Raw genomic sequence first — 9,837 nt, 5'->3', positions numbered from 1 at the left:
TGGAGTTGGCTGATTCATGAGTAGGCACCAAAGCTTCACAATCCCTAATAAAAAAGATATTTTATATTTTTGACGAAAAATGTTAATGAAAATTTAGGACAGCGAGTGCTCTCTATATATTACCACAATGACGCAGCCTGAAGTTGGCTGCAGCATGAGGAGACCATTGAAATGTGTGATTTTTTTATTTGAAATTTAAATCAAAATTTGTGCCCCGGACCCCGCCGTGTGGGTACAAAGGACCTAATCTCACAAGCACCCACAGGGCTCATGTGGCCGTAAGATGTAGGCGCAACGTCTCCATAGCCCTGACCGGCCATTTTTGGTTTTTGCACCTTTGCTTAAGAACAAGCGCATATCCAATAGTCCAGAAGACTCTATAATGCAGAACGGTGGACCACCAAAAGACATTCTTCTATAAAATAATTTTTTATGAAATAAAGAAGCAGAGTTCATCCCTCTGCATATTTTTTTTGAAAATTTTACTTAAAAAATCACACGCAACAGTCGTTCAATGGTGTAATGGTTATTATTGTGGAAAATTCAAGTTTATTACTGTGATAATTATCAGAAAATTTGAAAAAAAAACACTACCCAAGAATATTTAATAACCCCATACATGTCACCATAAATGTTGAAATTTAAATTAAGCATGTATGTATGTATTTCAAAAAATCTTAAACTTAAAGGCCCAAGCCCAGAAGCATCATGAAGTCAAGTAGTTCCTGAAAGACACAGGAGCAGTCAGGAGTAGGCATCAGCAGTACCCAAGAGGCTTTAATAACCCCTTACATTGCACGATCACTCGCGAGATCGAGCAATAACAGGTGTGTTATGCCCTCAGATGTCCGGGGCTGCACGCGCGCTACACTGAACGGACCCGCTGAACCCCGTTCGCGATAGGGATCAGGGATTGCAATTATTTGCCAGGAAAGAAGAATCACAACTAAGTATGGGTCATAAGCTCTGGTTTATTAAGTCCCTGCCCTTTGTACACACTGCATGTCTCTACTATCGATTGGATGGTTTAGTGAGGTCCTCGGATCGGCCCCGGCAGGGTAGGAGAAGGCCCTAGCAGAGCGCCGAGAATTTAAAAATCATAGTTGAAATTTGCATTAAGTATGTATTAGCTACTGCTAAACTTCCAAAAATTGAAGGCCCAAGGCCTGAGGCATCGGGGAGGAAAGTAGTTCCCTAAAGACACAGAATGAGTCAGGAGCAGTCATTCGCAGTACCAAAGAGGGTTTCATAACCATCCCCTTACATTTAAAGATGAATGTTGAAATTTGCATTAAGCATGTATTTAGCCACTGCTAAACATCCAAAAATTGAAGGCCCAAGGCCTGAGGGCAGGGAGGCAAGTAGTTCCTGAAAGACACAGAATGAGTATGGAGCAGGCATTCGCAGTACCCAAGAGGGTTTCATAACCCCTTACATTTAAAGATCAATGTTGACATTTGCATTAAGCATATATTTAGCTACTGCTAAACATCCAAAAATTAAAGGCCCAAGGCCAGAAGCATCAGTGAGGCAAGTAGTTCCTGAAAGACACAAGATGAGCCAGGAGCAGTCAATCGCAGTACCAAAGAGGGTTTCATAACCCTATTTGATAACCCAAGAGGGTTTCATAACTAACCATAATTGGGAAATGTTGGTGTAGCAGCATGGTCAATCTACTCTGAGGCATCTGGCATTGGTGGCTGGAAATCCTGGCTGATCCATCCCTGATTCATCTTGACAAACGTCAGTCTCTCCACATTTTTAGTGGACAGACGAGTTCGCATTGGGGTGACTATGGCCCCGGCCGCACTAAACACCCGTTCTGATGGCACACAGCTTTTCCAGGGTAAACTCTGCTAGTTGTGGCCATAAATCAAGTTTGGCTGCCCAGAAGTCCAGCGGATCTTCAATGGTTGTTGGCATGGCCATGTCAAGGTATGCCACCACCTGCTGGTTCAGGTCCTGCTCCATGTCTACCTGCTGCTGATGAGTTGCTTCACTATGCGGGTGAAGAAAGCTACTCATCAGCGACTGTAGACTCAGGCTGCTGCTGATTGAGCTGGTACTGCTCCTGCCACCCCTCCCCAGCAGCCATGGCAGTGGAAGGTGAGCGCAGAGGGCACTCGGAGTGAGACCTGCGAGTGGATGGACCATGTGGCCGACAGGCATCAGCCAACTGACTACGTAGAATCACTCTGTAGTAGGTCAGTTTGTCCTCCCTCTCAGTGGGTGTAAAAAAGGCCCCCATTTTGGGACAGTAGCGAGGGTCTAATAAGGTGGAGATCCAGAAGTCATCCTGCTGACGAATTTTGTCAATTCGGGGGTCACTACGCAAGCAACTGAGCATGCATCGTGCCATTTGCGCCAGTGACTCGGAGGGACTACCTGCCTCCATCTCCACTGCATACTGCCACAGTGTGTCTGGGTCCTCTGTCTCAACTTTCTCATAACCCTCCAGCTCCTCTGGCTGCTCCTGCTCCTCCTCTCCTGTCCGAAGACTAGAAACACCGGCCCTCTCATCCAACCTAAACTGTGCTCCGCTCTGCCCCTCATCATCCTCCTCCTCCAGTTCAGCCCCCACAGGGCTAATGTAGCCTTGAGATGTAGGAGCAATGTCTCAATTACCGTGACCAGCCATGGTTTCAATCATTTGTTGTAGGAAATGTAGGAGTGGACTTACGTCATTCATGTAATGTGGCTTCCTCAAAGGGTCTCAGCAAATGGCAGGGGTCACGTATGAGCTGCCACTGGTTCACATTGAAGTTACACAGGGGAGTACTCCTATCTGCTTGGATCATCAAGAAATCGGTGATGGCTTTTCTTTGTTTGTATAGTCTGTCCAACATATGGAGGGTGGAATTCCAACGTGTGGCAACGTCACAAATAAGACTATGTTGTGGGATACCGTTCTGACGCTGCAGCTCAAGGAAGGTGTGCTTGGCGGTGTATGAATGGCTGAAGTGCATGCACAGTTTCCTTGCCATTTTAAGGATGTTTTGCAAATGGGGTGAAGACTTGAGGAAGTGTTTGACAACCAGATTCAACATGTGTGCCATGCAGTAGCGCCTGTTTCACACTTCCTTGTCGCAGCGCGGACACAATGTTCTTCCCATTGTCGGTCACCATGGTTCCCATTTCCAGACTTCGTGGAGTAAGCCATACTCGGATTTCTTTACGAATGAACTTTAGCAGTTCCTCCCCTGTGTGACTCCGTTCGCCAAGTGAAGAACAGCTTGACACCGCCGTGCCCTACACACATGGTACGATGAAGGGCCACCGAGAAGATTTGGACGTGCAGTGGAGGCCGAGGACATGGTAGAGGATGAGAAGGCGGCAGCGCACACTGTAACAGGACCAACTGCCTGGGAGCGAGAGCGTGGAGGAGGAAGCGGTGTGACCTGTCCAAGTTGCTGTTGTGGCTGTGCAGGAACCACATTTACCTAGTGGGCCGTAAAAGACAAGTATTGTCCCTGCCCGTAGTTACAGCTCCACACGTCGGCGCTGCCGTGCACTTTTAAACACACCGACAGGCTCAAGGACTGGCCCACCTTCTCTTATACAAATTTATGCAGGGCTGGTACTGCCTTCTTCACAAAGAAATGACGGCTTGGGACTCTCCACCTCGGCTCGGCACAAGCCATCAATTCTCTGAAAGGTGCAGAGTCCACCACTTGAAAAGGGAGGGACTGCAACACCAGCAACTTGGACAGGAGCACATTCAACTTCTGCTCCGTTGGATGAGTGGGCGCATACTGTTGTCTCTTGGACATGGCTTCGCCGATGGATTGTTGGCAGAATGGCTGACTAAAAGCGGGAGAAGCAGGAGCGACAGAAGGAGGGTTTGACACACAGCTCCCTTCGGCTGAGGTGGTGGAGCCTTGGCTGGATGAAGGAGGGAGTGGATGGCCACTGGGTGATGCAGCAGGCTGGACCACTACATCGGAGCCACGGTTCTCCCAGGCCGCTTTATGGTGGCGAAGCATGTGTTGACGCAGGGCCGTGGTGCCGACATTGGGACCCTGGCCACGCTTCACCTTCTGCCGACAGATCTTGCATGTGGCTACGTGAACCTCCTCCGGATGCCTTATGAAAAACTTTCACACCGCTGAGTAGCTGATTTTCCCACCCGCAGTCCGCACTAATTGACTGCTACTGGCGCCGTCTCCAGGAACCCCTGTTCCACTACCTACCGGAAAGGTAGGCCGCCGCAAAGCAGGTGGTCTCCCCCGGGCACGTTTGGCTCCTGAATTTCCACTATTGCCACCACGCTGACTGCCAACCGTGCTACCACCTTGCTGCCTCAAGGGCAACCTGCAACTCTCTTCACCTGATGATGATGAAGCCCCATCTGCACCTCGCTACCAATTGCGATCAGCTTCATCATTATCAATAGTTGTGCGCACGTCACTGATGTCCTCCTCAGGTTCCCCAACAGTGTCTGCTTCAGGACCCTGAACACTTGCAACACCGCCTCCCACGTCACTCTCCGCATCACTACTTGGCCGCCTAGCGGAGCAAGCGGCGCATGTCTCCTCCCCTTCTTGGCTGTCCAGTAGCTGCTGACTGTCCTCTATTAGATCGTCCTCAGTAAATAGTGGAGCTGAACCCACAACATAAGATACTTCTCTAGGAGAGGGAACAGCATAGGAAAAAGGCAATGGTAGGACAGGGACTGCTCCCGGGCCATGCTAACTGAGAGTTGTGTCTGAGGAACCCACCGACTGTTGACTGGGGGTGTCAGATGTCACTTGTGATGATGTGGATGAGCGTGTTAACCAATCGACGACGGCAGATGGGTTGCTGGTGGAGACATGACCGCTGGCTGGTAACGGGAGCTCAGGCCTCTCGCTGCGACTCCTTCTGCCACTCGCCCCAAGTCTGCTGCCAACTCTGCCTGAAGTATTTAGGCCTCTGCCACTCCTCTGTGCATGTCCTGGCACTTCTCTGCCTGACATACTTAGTGCCTTTATGAGGGTATTACAATACGCTACACTACTCTTTAACAAGTATTTGTCTAGAACAGCAGCAGGTGATTACTTACGGCTGTCCTTTGACAGTATGTTGGCCCTTGACAGAATAACAGGTACTAGATGGTACAATACTTGGATGTACCTATGCGGTCTGCACTGATGAGGGCAGTAATAATCGTAACTATACTCAGAAAAAACTTTGTATTTTTGTAAAACACCAGCCGGTGGATACTATTGTTTGGACTTTGATGGTTTATAGCACCTTGACAGATTAACAGGTACTAAATGGTACAATACTTGGATGTACCTATGCGGTATGCACTGATGAGGGCAGTAATATGCCTAACTATTAGCAGAAAAAAATCTATATTTTTGTAAAACACCAGCCGGTGGATGTGCACTCTGTCACACAATTGTGAGCAGCAGAAGATTTGTGGAGCAAAAAAAATAAACTCAATTGGGCTGAGAAATGAGGAGATAAGATGCTTCAGAAAGTTCAGGCAGCTTGGAGATCTGTATGAGGCAGCTGGCAGCTATCTGCCCCTCTCTGCTGCAATGCTCAATAACGTGAATAGGAGGTTTAGCTATCAATGATCCTTCTCAGTGTAACAGCAAAGCACTCTGCACTCCTGTCTTTCCCTAATGCTGATGTGACTAGCAGTTGCAGTGTAACGCTGTGGTATGAGCTATTCACACACACACAGTCCCGTCCTCTCCATCTGAGTGCATAGATGAAATGAAGAGAGGCAAGATGGCCGCCGATTATATAGGGGCTGTGACATCACAGGGGTCAGTGAACACTGATAGGCTGCATCTCACATGTGATTCAGGGTCAGCCCACCTACCTTCATTCCCGCCGCTGTTTCCCGCCCTCCCATAATCCCCTGCCCCATGTACTCACATGTGGATCTGCCATCTTAGGTCTCCAATAGCCTGGAACGCTGTAAAATGGAGTTTAATAAAGCGATTTGCGCGATCGATTCGTTGCGAATTTAATTTTTCATGAAATTCGTAACGAATTTGGGTTGGTCAACTTCGATTCGCTCATCTCTATTTATTTTTAACAGCATACAAACTGAGTGTTGTCTCAGGTTTTCCCTGGGAAGGAGACCATTCTTCACAGGGCTGCAGGGAATTGTCCCAGGTGTGCTGCAATGTATGGGGTGGCTGATGTGTGGGAGGGAGAAAAGTGACTCCACACTTACAAACAAGGAATCATGGGACTTGTAGTTGGAGGGAGGGAACTCCAACAGGAAATAGCCATTTCACAAAATGAAATCAGCAGCGTTATGGTGGATTCACAACACAGCTGTTAATTTACACGGCAGTAACATCTGAAACGGAAATCCCAATTCCAGCCTCTGCCGAAAGAATTGACATGTCAACGTTTTTGGGTGGAATCTGCTCAGAAATGCATGTCTATGGAGACTGCTCATTTCCGAGCAGTCCTAGAGCTGGCATTTTGACTATGCTACAGTGGCTGTAAAGTTAGTGTAGTTCATAATATAGTGTCTATACCTGTGTTTCATGGTGGTCTCACAATTCTTATGTGATATTTCCCCTGATGTGTATTTTTAACAGCATACAAACTGAGTGTCATTGTCAGGTTGCAATGTGGCCTGAGACTTTACATTACTAGTCAGGTAATAAAAGGGAGCCTGTCTGTATCAATGAAAGTGACTAGAGATGAGCGAATCGAAGTTGACGAACCCGAATTTGTTACGAATTTCATGAAAAATTTAATTTGCAACTAATGCGAATATCACCGCGATTCGATTGCGCGAATCGCTTCATTAACCCCTTAAGGACCGGAGGTTTTTCCGTTTTTGCATTTTCGTTTTTTGCTCCTTGCCTTTAAAAAATCATAACTCTTTCAAATTTACACCTAAAAATCCATATGATGGCTTATTTTTTGCGCCACCAATTCTACTTTGTAATGACGTCAGTAATTTTGCCCAAAAATCTATGGTGAAGCGGGAAAAAAAATCATTGTGCGACAAAATTGAAAAAAAACGCTGTTTTGTAACTTTTGGGGGCTTCCGTTTCTACGTAGTACATTTTTCGGTAAAAATGACACCTGATATGTATTCTGTAGGTCCATACGATTAAAATTATACCCTACTTATATAGGTTTGATTTTGTCGGACTTCTGGAAAAAATCATAATTACATGCAGGAAAATTAATACGTTTAAAATTGTCATATTCTGACCCCTATAACTTTTTTATTTTTCAGTGTATGGGGCGGTATGAGCGCTCATTTTTTGCGCCGTGATCTGAAGTTTTTAACGGTACCATTTTTGCATTGATAGGACTTATTGATCACTTTTTATTCATTTTTAAATGATATAAAAAGTGACCAAAAATGCACTATTTTGGACTTTGGAATTTTTTTGCGCGCACGTCATTGACCGAGCGGTTTAATTAATGATATATTTTTATAATTCGGACATTTCCGCACGCGGTGATACCACATATGTTTATTTTTATTTTTATTTACACTGTGTTTTTTTTTTTATTGGAAAAGGGGGGTGATTCAAACTTTTAATAGGGGAGGAGTTAAATGATCTTTATTCACTTTTTTTTTTCACTTTTTTTTTGCAGTGTTATAGGTCCCATAGGGACCTATAACACTGCACACACTGATCTTCTATGTTGATCACTGGTTTCTCATAAGAAACCAGTGATCAACGATTCTGCCGGATGACTGCTCATGCCTGGATCTCAGGCACTGAGCAGTCATTCGGCGATCGGACAGCGAGGAGGCAGGAAGGGGCCCTCCCGCTGTCCTGTCAGCTGTTTGGGATGCCGCGATTAGCCGCGGCTATCCCGAACAGCCCGACTGAGCTAGCCGGGAACTTTCACTTTCACTTTTAGCCGCGCGGCTCAGCTTTGAGCACGCGGCTAAAGGGTTAATAGCGCGCGGCGCCGCGATCGGCGCTGCGCGCTATTAGAGACGGGTCCCGGCTTCACTATGACGCCGGGCCCGCCATGATATGACGCGGGGTTACTGTGTAACCCCGCGTTATATCAGAAGAGCAGGACCAAGGACGTACCGGTACGTCCTTGGTCCTTAAGGGGTTAAACTTCATATTACAGCGCTCCAGGCTATTGGAGACCTAAAATGGCGGATCCACATGTGAGTACATGGGGCAGGGGATGATGTGAGAGCGGGAGACAGGTAGGCGGGATGACCCTGAATCACATGTGAGATGCAGGATCAGCATTCATTGACCCCTGTGATGTCAAAGCCCTATATAATCGACAGCCATCTTGCCTCTCTTCATTTCGTCTATGCACTCAGAGATAGAGAGTAGTGTTGCTCGCGAATATTCGCAATGCGAATTTTATTCACGAATATGGCATATTCGCGAATTCACGAATGTTCGCGAATATAGCACTATATATTTGTAATTACGAATATTCGGGTTTTTTTGTTTTTTTTTACAGTACACATCACAGTGATCATCCCTCTCTGCTTCCAGCTTGTGTGGTGTAAAGAAGGCTCTAATACTACTGTGTGAGACTGGTGTGCGAATTTTCGCATAAGCAAAAATTAGCATATGCTAATTTTCGTATATGCAAATTTTTGCTTATGCTAATTTTGTATCTGCTAATTTTCGCATATGTTAATTTTCGCATACGCAAATTTTCGCATTTATGCGAAAATAAAATGAGAATATTGTGAATATTCGCGAATATATGATGAACATTCGTCCATATATTCACGAATATTCGCGAATTCGAATATGGCCTATTTTTTATTTTTTTTTATCTAAAGCCGAGGAACGTGCTCTCGATTCACCCAAAGTGCAAGAAAAAGTGCAAACGTGTTACACTAAAAAAACGTGCACAAAGGATGCGGTCTATCGCAAGCCCTTCTCCGACAGGAGAGAGGCCCCCCAACAAACCTTACCCTTCGCCTCCGGACCAAAAGGTACCTGCGAGGTTCCAGGTTCGATGTCCCTTTTCGCCGAAGCTACTAGGGGACCACAAATGCTCTCGGCATCCCCCTTGGCGTTAGCCAAGGTATCTGCCCGCAGAGCCGATAACGGTAGGTACCCTGCCAAAGCAGGAGTACCCGGGGTGTTTGCAGGGAGGTGCGGAACCTAATGGCCACATACACCTCCCCTAGACCGCCAGGAGGGACACCCAGAAGGGCTACCGCATCCTGACAAATCCTGTGAACATACAACACGCAAAAAGTGACACAGTGAGACAAAAAGAAATAAATAAGTGAATGTGTGCAGATATACTGCCCGGACATCCGGCCAGATCTATAAAAATTTCTCTGATCCTAGCCAGAAGGCCGGGAATCAAGAGGTGAGTGCCACAAGGTGAAGAGATTATGGTGCCCGTGCTTCAATACAGTGAGCCCATCCTCCCAGTGAGTTTCGGCACCTCGGGGTCACCACTCCCCGAGGCACAAAAGTACCTCGGCTCTAGACCCTTTCAGCCTCATGGCGAGACCCGGAGGGAACAGGTCACATCGGGGCAGCCGTCGAGCTGATACCTCAGAACCAGCCCCGGAAAGCCCCGATACACCTGCATCCTCCATGCAGCACCCATCCCCACCAGCATGTAAACTGATAAGAACAGATACTACACTTGATCTTAGCCAAAAGGCCGAGAAGCGAATTCGAATATGGCCTATGCCGCTCAACACTAATAGAGAGAACGGGACTGCATGTGTCTGACTAGCTTATACCACAGCGTTACACTGAAACTGCTAGTCACATCAGCATTAGGGAAAGGCAGGAGTGCAGAGTGCTTTGCTGTTCACACTAAGAAGGATCATTGATGGCTAAACCTCATATTCACGTTATTGAGCATTGCAGCAGAGAGGGGCAGATAGCTGTTCTGCCTCAT

General features: G+C 46.8%; 1 pseudogene; it reads right to left on the bottom strand.

Moving 5' to 3' along the window:
• Positions 1 to 9,446: 9,446 nt before the first annotated feature.
• LOC130275234 (U2 spliceosomal RNA) lies at positions 9,447 to 9,606 on the bottom strand (annotated as a pseudogene).
• Between the last annotated feature and the right edge of the window lie 231 nt (positions 9,607 to 9,837).

Source organism: Hyla sarda, chromosome 5 (assembly GCF_029499605.1).
Source record: "Hyla sarda isolate aHylSar1 chromosome 5, aHylSar1.hap1, whole genome shotgun sequence".
Lineage (NCBI taxonomy): Eukaryota > Metazoa > Chordata > Amphibia > Anura > Hylidae > Hyla > Hyla sarda.
This window is presented reverse-complemented; position numbering and strand designations above follow the sequence as displayed.